The 12,712-nt window shown below is 45.8% G+C and overlaps 8 non-coding genes across 8 annotated transcripts; 1 reads left to right on the top strand and 7 right to left on the bottom strand.

Annotated features, from left to right (window-relative positions):
• Window positions 1-374: 374 nt before the first annotated feature.
• trnae-uuc (transfer RNA glutamic acid (anticodon UUC)) lies at window positions 375-446 on the bottom strand. Its single transcript has one exon. It is a non-coding gene; the product is annotated as a tRNA-Glu (tRNA).
• Window positions 447-1,951: 1,505 nt separating this feature from the next.
• On the top strand, window positions 1,952-2,024 carry trnaa-agc (transfer RNA alanine (anticodon AGC)). The gene has a single exon. It is a non-coding gene; the product is annotated as a tRNA-Ala (tRNA).
• Window positions 2,025-2,545: 521 nt separating this feature from the next.
• trnae-uuc (transfer RNA glutamic acid (anticodon UUC)) lies at window positions 2,546-2,617 on the bottom strand. Its single transcript has one exon. It is a non-coding gene; the product is annotated as a tRNA-Glu (tRNA).
• A 909-nt stretch (window positions 2,618-3,526) lies between these two features.
• Window positions 3,527-3,598, bottom strand: trnae-uuc (transfer RNA glutamic acid (anticodon UUC)). The gene has a single exon. It is a non-coding gene; the product is annotated as a tRNA-Glu (tRNA).
• A 2,034-nt stretch (window positions 3,599-5,632) lies between these two features.
• Window positions 5,633-5,704, bottom strand: trnae-uuc (transfer RNA glutamic acid (anticodon UUC)). The gene has a single exon. It is a non-coding gene; the product is annotated as a tRNA-Glu (tRNA).
• Window positions 5,705-9,197: 3,493 nt separating this feature from the next.
• trnae-uuc (transfer RNA glutamic acid (anticodon UUC)) lies at window positions 9,198-9,269 on the bottom strand. Its single transcript has one exon. It is a non-coding gene; the product is annotated as a tRNA-Glu (tRNA).
• Window positions 9,270-11,385: 2,116 nt separating this feature from the next.
• Window positions 11,386-11,457, bottom strand: trnae-uuc (transfer RNA glutamic acid (anticodon UUC)). Its single transcript has one exon. It is a non-coding gene; the product is annotated as a tRNA-Glu (tRNA).
• Window positions 11,458-12,361: 904 nt separating this feature from the next.
• trnae-uuc (transfer RNA glutamic acid (anticodon UUC)) lies at window positions 12,362-12,433 on the bottom strand. Its single transcript has one exon. It is a non-coding gene; the product is annotated as a tRNA-Glu (tRNA).
• Between the last annotated feature and the right edge of the window lie 279 nt (window positions 12,434-12,712).

A 12,712-nucleotide genomic window follows, 5' to 3' on the forward strand; every position in this document is an offset into this window, starting at 1 on the left:
TGATGGCGCTTCAATCTACTCCACTTTGCCAAGAACCAGGAATCCAAACAGTCTTGGTGAGAACCAGGTCTACTCACTGCTAGAGCACGTGGGTCTAGTCCACTCAAGACCATTGTTTCAGAATGGAGTGAAATGAACAAAGAGATTGCTTCAATGCAAACCAAGAATCCAGCACGTATGTGACAAGAGGACACCCAATGAGGGTTATGGATTGTGACTGACAACATGAAAACAACACAAATCATGAATGTGGACCTTCAATTGTGGCTGCCGCCGGGGAAGCAGGGTTGGTGGGCCATTGGCTCAAAGCAACCAAGCAAGAGGCACAATGGAAATAAGACTTCTTATCAATGTCTCAGAAAGGAAAACTTTGATTCCCATACCGGGAGTCGAACCCGGGCCGCCTGGGTGAAAACCAGGAATCCTGACCGCTAGACCATATGGGAGCTGTCAAGGCAACACAAGAGCATTGTTGAGAATGGTGGACAAAAACCTGAGTGTCGAAACATGGCACCAGAGTTTCTTAGACAGCATGATGATAGTTTGATCTGGTCAGATCAAACCCTAACCCTAACCCCCTAACCCTAACCCTAAACCCTAACCCTAACTCCCTAACCCTAACCCCTAACCCTAAGCCTAACCCTAACACTAACCCCTAACTCTAACCCCCTAACCCTAACCCCCTAACCCTAACCCTAACCCTAACCATAACCCTAAACCCTAACCCTAACCCTAACCCTAACCCTAACCCCTAACCCTAACCGTAATCTAACCTAACCTAGTCTAACCCTAACCCTAACGCTAACCAAACCCTAACCCTAACTGACAGAGATTTGAGACTTTTCCGAAGGGGAATTAGCTCAAATGGTAGAGCGCTCGCTTAGCATGCGAGAGGTAGCGGGATCGACGCCTGCATTCTCCATTTAACACCTGTGGGACCAGAGGACCAACTGAAGTTGGATGTGCCTTTTTCTGGACCTCACATAGACAAGTCTCAAAAGGATGGAAGTGCTTCTCACCCATTTTTTTTTTTAATGAAAGAGGTAGCGGGATCGACGCCTGCATTCTCCATTTAACTCCTGTGGGACCAGAGGACCAATTGGAAGTACCTTTTTTTTGGACCTCATAGAAACAAGTCACTAAAGGCAAGAAGTGATTCTCATCCAACCATTTAAAATAAAAGTTAATTTTGTTGTTCAAAGGTCAAATTGTATGATAGTACTTGAATCTAGTCCACCTCTTCAAGAACCAGAAATCCAACACCTGCGGGACAAGAGGACATCTGATGGGGATTGTGACTGACAACATGAATACAAATCCAAACTGACAGAGATTTGGGATCTTTCTGAAGGGGAATTAGCTCAAATGGTAGAGCGCTCGCTTAGCATGCGAGAGGTAGCGGGATCGACGCCTGCATTCTCCATTTAACACCTGTGGGACCAGAGGACCAATTGGAAGTACCTTTTTCTTGACCTCAGACACACAAGTCTCAAAAGGCTTGAAGTTCTTCTCATCGAACCATTAAAAATAAAAATTCATTTCGTTGTTCAAAAGTCAAATTGTATGACGGTACTTGAATCTAGTCGACCTTGGCAAGAACCAGGAATCCAAGGAGACCAATGTTGAGAATGGTGGACTAAGACCAGAGTGATTGTCACAACCCTGCAGAGTTTCTTCGACAGCATGGTGATAGTATGATCTGGTCCACCCCTTCAAGAACCAGGAATCCAAGGAGACAGTTGTTGAGAATGGTGGACAAAAACCAGAGCGACTGTCGAAACATGGCACCAGAGTTTCTTTGACAGCATGGTGATAGTTTGATCTGGTCCACCTCTTCAAGAACCAGGAATCCAACACCTGTGGGACAAGAGGACATCTGATGGGGATTGTGGACTGTGACTGACAACATGAATACAAATCCAACCTGACAGAGATTTGAGACCCTTCCGAAGGGGAATTAGCTCAAATGGTAGAGCGCTCGCTTAGCATGCGAGAGGTAGCGGGATCGACGCCCGCATTCTCCATTTAACACCTGTGGGACCAGAGGACCAATTGGAAGTACCTATTTCTAGACCTCAGACACACAAGTCTCAAAAGGCTGGAAGTGCTTCTCACCCATTTTTTTTTTTTTTAAATAAAAGTTCATTACGTTGTCAAAAGGTCAAACTACATGATGGCGCTTCAATCTACTCCACTTTGCCAAGAACCGGGAATCCAAACAGTCTTGGTGAAAACCAGGTCTACTCACTGCTAGAGCACGTGGGTCTAGTCCACTCAAGACCATTGTTTTAGAATGGAGTGAAATGAACAAAGAGATTGCTTCAATGCAAACCAAGAATCCAGCACGTATGTGACAAGAGGACACCCAATGAGGGTTATGGATTGTGACTGACAACATGAAAACAACACAAATCATGAATGTGGACCTTCAATTGTGGCTGCCGCCGGCGAAGCAGGGTTGGTGGGCCATTGGCTCAAATCAACCAAGCAAGAAGCACAATGGAAATAAGACTTCTCATCAATGTCTCAGCAAGGAAAACTTTGATTCCCATACCGGGAGTCGAACCCGGGCCGCCTGGGTGAAAACCAGGAATCCTGACCGCTAGACCATATGGGAGCTGTCAAGGCAACACAAGAGCATTGTTGAGAATGGTGGACAAAAACCGGAGTGTCGAAACATGGCACCAGAGTTTCTTTGACAGCATGGTGATAGTTTGATCTGGTCAGATCAAACCCTAACCCTAACCCTAACCCCTAACCCTAACCCTAACCCCTAACCCTAACCCCTAACCCCTAACCCTAACCCTAACCATAACCCTAAACCCTAACCCTATCCCTTACCCTAATCTAACCTAACCTAACCTAGTCTAACCCTAACCCTAACGTTAACCAAACCCTAACCCTAACTGACAGAGATTTGAGACTTTTCCGAAGGGGAATTAGCTTAAATGGTACAGCGCTTGCTTAGCATGCGAGAGGTAGCGGGATCGACGCCTGCATTCTCCATTTAACACCTGTGGGACCAGAGGACCAATTGGAAGTACCTTTTTCTTGACCTCAGACACACAAGTCTCAAAAGGCTGGAAGTGCTTCTCACCCATTTTTTTTTTTTTAAATAAAAGTTCATTACGTTGTCAAAAGGTCAAACTACATGATGGCGCTTCAATCTACTCCACTTTGGCAAGAACCGGGAATCCAAACAGCCTTGGTGAGAACCAGGTCTACTCACTGCTAGAGCACGTGGGTCTAGTCCACTCAAGACCATTGTTTCAGAATGGAGTGAAATGAACAAAGAGATTGCTTCAATGCAAACCAAGAATCCAGCACGTATGTGACAAGAGGACACCCAATGAGGGTTATGGATTGTGACTGACAACATGAAAACAACACAAATCATGAATGTGGACCTTCAATTGTGGCTGCCGCCGGGGAAGCAGGGTTGGTGGGCCATTGGCTCAAAGCAACCAAGCAAGAGGCACAATGGAAATAAGACTTCTTATCAATGTCTCAGCAAGGAAAACTTTGATTCCCATACCGGGAGTCGAACCCGGGCCGCCTGGGTGAAAACCAGGAATCCTGACCGCTAGACCATATGGGAGCTGTCAAGACAACACAAAAGCATTGTTGAGAATGGTGGACTAAAACCTGAGTGTCGAAACATGGCACCAGAGTTTCTTTGACAGCATGGTGATAGTTTGATCTGGTCAGATCAAACCCTAACCCTAACCCTAACCCCCTAACCCTAACCCTAATCCAAACCCCCTAACCCTAACCATAACCCTAACCATAACCCTAACCCCTAACCCTAACCCTAACCCTAACCCTAACCATAACCATAACCATAACCCTAACCCTAACCATTACCCTAAACCCTAACCCTAACCCTAACACTAACCCCTAACCCTAACCCCCTAACCCTAACCATAACCCTAAACCCTAACCCTAACCCTAACCCTAATCTAACCTAACCTAACCTAGTCTAACCCTAACCCTAACGCTAACCAAACGCTAACCCTAACTGACAGAGATTTGAGACTTTTCCAAAGGGGAATTAGCTCAAATGGTAGAGCGCTCACTTAGCATGCGAGAGGTAGAGGGATCGACGCCTGCATTCTCCATTTAACACCTGTGGGACCAGAGGACCAACTGAAGTTGGATGTACCTTTTTCTGGACCTCACACAGACAAGTCTCAAAAGGATGGAAGTGCTTCTCACCCAATATTTTTTTTTTATTAGTGAAAGAGGTAGCGGGATCGACGACTGCATTCTTCATTTCTGACGGGGAATTAGCTCAAATGGTAGAGCGCTCGCTTAGCATGCGAGAGGTAGCGGGATCGACGCCTGCATTCTCCATTTAACTCCTGTGGGACCAGAGGACCAATTGGAAGTACCTTTTTTTTGGACCTCATAGAAACAAGTCACTAAAGGCAAGAAGTGATTCTCATCCAACCAAGATCTTTCAGAAGGGGAATTAGCTCAAATGGTAGAGCGCTCGCTTAGCATGCGAGAGGTAGCGGCATCGACGCCTGCATTCTCCATTTAACACCTGTGGGACCAGAGGACCAATTGGAAGTACCTTTTTCTTGACCTCAGACACACAAGTCTCAAAAGGCTTGAAGTTCTTCTCATCGAACCATTAAAAATAAAAATTCATTTCGTTGTTCAAAAGTCAAATTGTATGACGGTACTTGAATCTAGTCGACCTTGGCAAGAACCAGGAATCCAAGGAGACCAATGTTGAGAATGGTGGACTAAGACCAGATTGACTGTCACAACCCTGCACCAGAGTTTCTTCGACAGCATGGTGATAGTATGATCTGGTCCACCCCTTCAAGAACCAGGAATCCAAGGAGACAGTTGTTGAGAATGGTGGACAAAAACCAGAGCGACTGTCGAAACATGGCACCAGAGTTTCTTTGACAGCATGGTGATAGTTTGATCTGGTCAGATCAACCCCTAACCCTAACCCCTAACCCTAACCCTAACCTAACCTAATCTAACCCTAACCCTAACTGACAGAGATTTGAGACTTTTCCAAAGGGGAATTAGCTCAAATGGTAGAGCGCTCGCTTAGCATGCCAGAGGTAGAGGGATCGACGCCTGCATTCTCCATTTAACACCTGTGGGACCAGAGGACCAACTGAAAGTACCTTTTTCTTGACCTCAGACACACAAGTCTCAAAAGGCTGGAAGTGCTTCTCAACCATTTTTTTTTTTTTAAATAAAAGTTCATTACGTTGTCAAAAGGTCAAACTACATGATGGCGCTTCAATCTACTCCACTTTGCCAAGAACCGGGAATCCAAACAGTCTTGGTGAAAACCAGGTCTACTCACTGCTAGAGCACGTGGGTCTAGTCCACTCAAGACCATTGTTTCAGAATGGAGTGAAATGAACAAAGAGATTGCTTCAATGCAAACCAAGAATCCAGCACGTATGTGACAAGAGGACACCCAATGAGGGTTATGGATTGTGACTGACAACATGAAAACAACACAAATCATGAATGGGGACCTTCAATTGTGGCTGCCGCCGGGGAAGCAGGGTTGGTGGGCCATTGGCTCAAAGCAACCAAGCAAGAAGCACAATGGAAATAAGATTTCTTATCAATGTCTCAGCAAGGAAAACTTTGATTCCCATACCGGGAGTCGAACCCGGGCCGCCTGGGTGAAAACCAGGAATCCTGACCGCTAGACCATATGGGAGCTGTCAAGGCAACACAAGAGCATTGTTGAGAATGGTGGACAAAAACCTGAGTGTCGAAACATGGCACCAGAGTTTCTTAGACAGCATGGTGATAGTTTGATCTGGTCAGATCAAACCCTAACCCTAACCCTAACTCTAAACCCTAACCCTAACCCCCTAACCCTAACCCTAACCCCTAACCCTAAGCCTAACCCTAACACTAACCCCTAACTCTAACCCCTAACCCTAACCCCCTAACCCTAACCCTAACCCCTAACCCTAAGCCTAACCCTAACACGAACCCCTAACCCTAACCCCCTAACCCTAACCCTAACCATAACCCTAAACCCTAACCCTAACCCTAACCCAAACCCAAACCCTAACCCCTAACCCCTAACCCTAACCCTAACCCTAACCCTATTCTAACCTAACCTAGTCTAACCCTAACCCTAACGCTAACCAAACCCTAACCCTAACTGACAGAGATTTGAGACTTTTCCGAAGGGGAATTAGCTCAAATGGTAGAGCGCTCGCTTAGCATGCGAGAGGTAGCGGGATCGACGCCAGCATTCTCCATTTAACACCTGTGGGACCAGAGGACCAACTGAAGTTGGATGTGCCTTTTTCTGGACCTCATACAGACAAGTCTCAAAAGGCTGGAAGTGCTTCTCACCCATTTTTTTTTTTTTTAAATAAAAGTTCATTACGTTGTCAAAAGGTCAAACTACATGATGGCGCTTCAATCTACTCCACTTTGGCAAGAACCAGGAATCCAAACAGCCTTGGTGAGAACCAGGTCTCCTCACTGCTAGAGCACGTGGGTCTAGTCCACTCAAGACCATTGTTTCAGAATGGAGTGAAATGAACAAAGAGATTGCTTCAATGCAAACCAAGAATCCAGCACGTATGTGACAAGAGGACACCCAATGAGGGTTATGGATTGTGACTGACAACATGAAAACAACACAAATCATGAATGTGGACCTTCAATTGTGGCTGCCGCCGGGGAAGCAGGGTTGGTGGGCCATTGGCTCAAAGCAACCAAGCAAGAGGCACAATGGAAATAAGACTTCTTATCAATGTCTCAGCAAGGAAAACTTTGATTCCCATACCGGGAGTCGAATCCTGACCGCTAGACCATATGGGAGCTGTCAAGGCAACACAAGAGCATTGTTGAGAATGGTGGACAAAAACCTGAGTGTCGAAACATGGCACCATAGTTTCTTAGACAGCATGGTGATAGTTTGATCTGGTCAGATCAAACCCTAACCCTAACCCCCTAACCCTAACCCTAAACCCTAACCCTAACTCCCTAACCCTAACCCCTAACCCTAAGCCTAACCCTAACACTAACCCCCTAACCCTAACCCCCTAACCCTAACCCTAACCCTAACCATAACCCTAAACCCTAACCCTAACCCTAACCCTAACCCTAACCCTAACCCCTAACCCTAACCGTAATCTAACCTAACCTAGTCTAACCCTAACCCTAACGCTAACCAAACCCTAACCCTAACTGACAGAGATTTGAGACTTTTCCGAAGGGGAATTAGCTCAAATGGTAGAGCGCTCGCTTAGCATGCGAGAGGTAGCGGGATCGATGCCTGCATTCTCCATTTAACTCCTGTGGGACCAGAGGACCAACTGAAGTTGGATGTGCCTTTTTCTGGACCTCACATAGACAAGTCTTAAAAGGATGGAAGTGCTTCTCACCCATTTTTTTTTTTAATGAAAGAGGTAGCGGGATCGACGCCTGCATTCTCCATTTAACTCCTGTGGGACCAGAGGACCAATTGGAAGTACCTTTTTTTTGGACCTCATAGAAACAAGTCACTAAAGGGAAGAAGTGATTCTCATCCAACCATTTAAAATAAAAGTTCATTTTGTTGTTCAAAGGTCAAATTGTATGATAGTACTTGAATCTAGTCCACCTCTTCAAGAACCAGGAATCCAACACCTGCGGGACAAGAGGACATCTGATGGGGATTGTGACTGACAACATGAATACAAATCCAAACTGACTGAGATTTGTGATCTTTCTGAAGGGGAATTAGCTCAAATGGTAGAGCGCTCGCTTAGCATGCGAGAGGTAGCGGGATCGACGCCTGCATTCTCCATTTAACACCTGTGGGACCAGAGGACCAACTGAAGTTGGATGTGCCTTTTTCTGGACCTCACATAGACAAGTCTCAAAAGGATGGAAGTGCTTCTCACCCATTTTTTTTTTTTAATGAAAGAGGTAGCGGGATCGACGCCTGCATTCTCCATTTAACTCCTGTGGGACCAGAGGACCAATTGGAAGTACCTTTTTTTTGGACCTCATAGAAACAAGTCACTAAAGGCAAGAAGTGATTCTCATCCAACCAAGATCTTTCAGAAGGGGAATTAGCTCAAATGGTAGAGCGCTCGCTTAGCATGCGAGAGGTAGCGGGATCGACGCCTGCATTCTCCATTTAACTCCTGTGGGACCAGAGGACCAATTGGAAGTACCTTTTTCTTGACCTCAGACACACAAGTCTCAAAAGGCTTGAAATTCTTCTCATCGAACCATTAAAAATAAAAATTCATTTCGTTGTTCAAAAGTCAAATTGTATGACGGTACTTGAATCTAGTCGACCTTGGCAAGAACCAGGAATCCAAGGAGACCAATGTTGAGAATGGTGGACTAAGACCAGATTGACTGTCACAACCCTGCACCAGAGTTTCTTCGACAGCATGGTGATAGTATGATCTGGTCCACCCCTTCAAGAACCAGGAATCCAAGGAGACAGTTGTTGAGAATGGTGGACAAAAACCAGAGCGACTGTCGAAACATGGCACCAGAGTTTCTTTGACAGCATGGTGATAGTTTGATCTGGTCAGATCAACCCCTAACCCTAACCCTAACCCTAACTGACAGAGATTTGAGACTTTTCCAAAGGGGAATTAGCTCAAATGGTAGAGCGCTCGCTTAGCATGCCAGAGGTAGAGGGATCGACGCCTGCATTCTCCATTTAACACCTGTGGGACCAGAGGACCAACTGAAAGTACCTTTTTCTTGACCTCAGACACACAAGTCTCAAAAGGCTGGAAGTGCTTCTCAACCATTTTTTTTTTTTTTAAATAAAAGTTCATTACGTTGTCAAAAGGTCAAACTACATGATGGCGCTTCAATCTACTCCACTTTGCCAAGAACCGGGAATCCAAACAGTCTTGGTGAAAACCAGGTCTACTCACTGCTAGAGCACGTGGGTCTAGTCCACTCAAGACCATTGTTTCAGAATGGAGTGAAATGAACAAAGAGATTGCTTCAATGCAAACCAAGAATCCAGCACGTATGTGACAAGAGGACACCCAATGAGGGTTATGGATTGTGACTGACAACATGAAAACAACACAAATCATGAATGGGGACCTTCAATTGTGGCTGCCGCCGGGGAAGCAGGGTTGGTGGGCCATTGGCTCAAAGCAACCAAGCAAGAAGCACAATGGAAATAAGATTTCTTATCAATGTCTCAGCAAGGAAAACTTTGATTCCCATACCGGGAGTCGAACCCGGGCCGCCTGGGTGAAAACCAGGAATCCTGACCGCTAGACCATATGGGAGCTGTCAAGGCAACACAAGAGCATTGTTGAGAATGGTGGACAAAAACCTGAGCGTCGAAACATGGCACCAGAGTTTCTTAGACAGCATGGTGATAGTTTGATCTGGTCAGATCAAACCCTAACCCTAACCCCCTAACCCTAACCCTAACCCTAACTCTAAACCCTAACCCTAACTCCCTAACCCTAACCCCTAACCCTAAGCCTAACCCTAACACTAACCCCTAACTCTAACCCCTAACCCTAACCCTAAACCCTAACCCTAACCCTAACCCTAACCCTAACCATAACCCTAAACCCTAACCCTAACCCTAACCCTAACCCCTAACCCTAACCGTAATCTAACCTAACCTAGTCTAACCCTAACCCTAACGCTAACCAAACCCTAACCCTAACTGACAGAGATTTGAGACTTTTCCGAAGGGGAATTAGCTCAAATGGTAGAGCGCTCGCTTAGCATGCCAGAGGTAGAGGGATCGACGCCCGCATTCTCCATTTAACTCCTGTGGGACCAGAGGACCAACTGAAGTTGGATGTGCCTTTTTCTGGACCTCACATAGACAAGTCTTAAAAGGATGGAAGTGCTTCTCACCCATTTTTTTTTTTAATGAAAGAGGTAGCGGGATCGACGCCTGCATTCTCCATTTAACTCCTGTGGGACCAGAGGACCAATTGGAAGTACCTTTTTTTTTGGACCTCATAGAAACAAGTCACTAAAGGGAAGAAGTGATTCTCATCCAACCATTTAAAATAAAAGTTCATTTTGTTGTTCAAAGGTCAAATTGTATGATAGTACTTGAATCTAGTCCACCTCTTCAAGAACCAGGAATCCAACACCTGCGGGACAAGAGGACATCTGATGGGGATTGTGACTGACAACATGAATACAAATCCAAACTGACTGAGATTTGGGATCTTTCTGAAGGGGAATTAGCTCAAATGGTAGAGCGCTCGCTTAGCATGCGAGAGGTAGCGGCATCGACGCCTGCATTCTCCATTTAACACCTGTGGGACCAGAGGACCAATTGGAAGTACCTTTTTCTTGACCTCAGACACACAAGTCTCAAAAGGCTTGAAGTTCTTCTCATCGAACCATTAAAAATAAAAATTCATTTCGTTGTTCAAAAGTCAAATTGTATGACGGTACTTGAATCTAGTCGACCTTGGCAAGAACCAGGAATCCAAGGAGACCAATGTTGAGAATGGTGGACTAAGACCAGAGTGATTGTCTCAACCCTGCACCAGAGTTTCTTCGACAGCATGGTGATAGTATGATCTGGTCCACCCCTTCAAGAACCAGGAATCCAAGGAGACAGTTGTTGAGAATGGTGGACAAAAACCAGAGCGACTGTCGAAACATGGCACCAGAGTTTCTTTGACAGCATGGTGATAGTTTGATCTGGTCCACCTCTTCAAGAACCAGGAATCCAACACCTGTGGGACAAGAGGACATCTGATGGGGATTGTGGACTGTGACTGACAACATGAATACAAATCCAACCTGACAGAGATTTGAGACCCTTCCGAAGGGGAATTAGCTCAAATGGTAGAGCGCTTGCTTAGCATGCGAGAGGTAGCGGGATCGACGCCCGCATTCTCCATTTAACACCTGTGGGACCAGAGCACCAATTGGAAGTACCTTTTTCTAGACCTCAGACACACAAGTCTCAAAAGGCTGGAAGTGCTTCTCACCCATTTTTTTTTTTAAATAAAAGTTCATTACGTTGTCAAAAGGTCAAACTACATGATGGCGCTTCAATCTACTCCACTTTGGCAAGAACCGGGAATCCAAACAGCCTTGGTGAGAACCAGGTCTACTCACTGCTAGAGCACGTGGGTCTAGTCCACTCAAGACCATTGTTTCAGAATGGAGTGAAATGAACAAAGAGATTGCTTCAATGCAAACCAAGAATCCAGCACGTATGTGACAAGAGGACACCCAATGAGGGTTATGGATTGTGACTGACAACATGAAAACAACACAAATCATGAATGTGGACCTTCAATTGTGGCTGCCGCCGGGGAAGCAGGGTTGGTGGGCCATTGGCTCAAAGCAACCAAGCAAGAAGCACAATGGAAATAAGACTTCTTATCAATGTCTCAGAAAGGAAAACTTTGATTCCCATACCGGGAGTCGAACCCGGGCCACCTGGGTGAAAACCAGGAATCCTGACCGCTAGACCATATGGGAGCTGTCAAGGCAACACAAGAGCATTGTTGAGAATGGTGGACAAAAACCGGAGTGTCGAAACATGGCACCAGAGTTTCTTTGACAGCATGGTGATAGTTTGATCTGGTCAGATCAAACCCTAACCCTAACCCTAACCCCCTAACCCTAACCCCCTAACCCTAACCCTAACCCCTAACCCTAACCCTAACCATAACCCTAAACCCTAACCCTAAACCTAACCCTAATCTAACCTAACCTAACCTAGTCTAACCCTAACCCTAACGTTAACCAAACCCTAACCCTAACTGACAGAGATTTGAGACTTTTCCGAAGGGGAATTAACTTAAATGGTAGAGCGCTCGCTTAGCATGCGAGAGGTAGCGGGATCGACGCCTGCATTCTCCATTTAACACCTGTGGGACCAGAGGACCAATTGGAAGTACCTTTTTCTTGACCTCAGACACACAAGTCTCAAAAGGCTGGAAGTGCTTCTCACCCATTTTTTTTTTTTTAAATAAAAGTTCATTACGTTGTCAAAAGGTCAAACTACATGATGGCGCTTCAATCTACTCCACTTTGGCAAGAACCGGGAATCCAAACAGCCTTGGTGAGAACCAGGTCTACTCACTGCTAGAGCACGTGGGTCTAGTCCACTCAAGACCATTGTTTCAGAATGGAGTGAAATGAACAAAGAGATTGCTTCAATGCAAACCAAGAATCCAGCACGTATGTGACAAGAGGACACCCAATGAGGGTTATGGATTGTGACTGACAACATGAAAACAACACAAATCATGAATGTGGACCTTCAATTGTGGCTGCCGCCGGGGAAGCAGGGTTGGTGGGCCATTGGCTCAAAGCAACCAAGCAAGAGGCACAATGGAAATAAGACTTCTTATCAATGTCTCAGCAAGGAAAACTTTGATTCCCATACCGGGAGTCGAACCCGGGCCGCCTGGGTGAAAACCAGGAATCCTGACCGCTAGACCATATGGGAGCTGTCAAGACAACACAAAAGCATTGTTGAGAATGGTGGACTAAAACCTGAGTGTCGAAACATGGCACCAGAGTTTCTTTGACAGCATGGTGATAGTTTGATCTGGTCAGATCAAACCCTAACCCTAACCCTAACCCTAACCCCCTAACCCTAACCCTAATCCAAACCCCCTAACCCTAACCATAACCATTACCCTAAACCCTAACCCTAACCCTAACCCTAACCCTAACCCTAATCTAACCTAACCTAACCTAGTCTAACCCTAACGCTAACCAAACC

Source organism: Synchiropus splendidus, chromosome 7, assembly GCF_027744825.2.
Source record: "Synchiropus splendidus isolate RoL2022-P1 chromosome 7, RoL_Sspl_1.0, whole genome shotgun sequence".
Classification (NCBI taxonomy): domain Eukaryota; kingdom Metazoa; phylum Chordata; class Actinopteri; order Syngnathiformes; family Callionymidae; genus Synchiropus; species Synchiropus splendidus.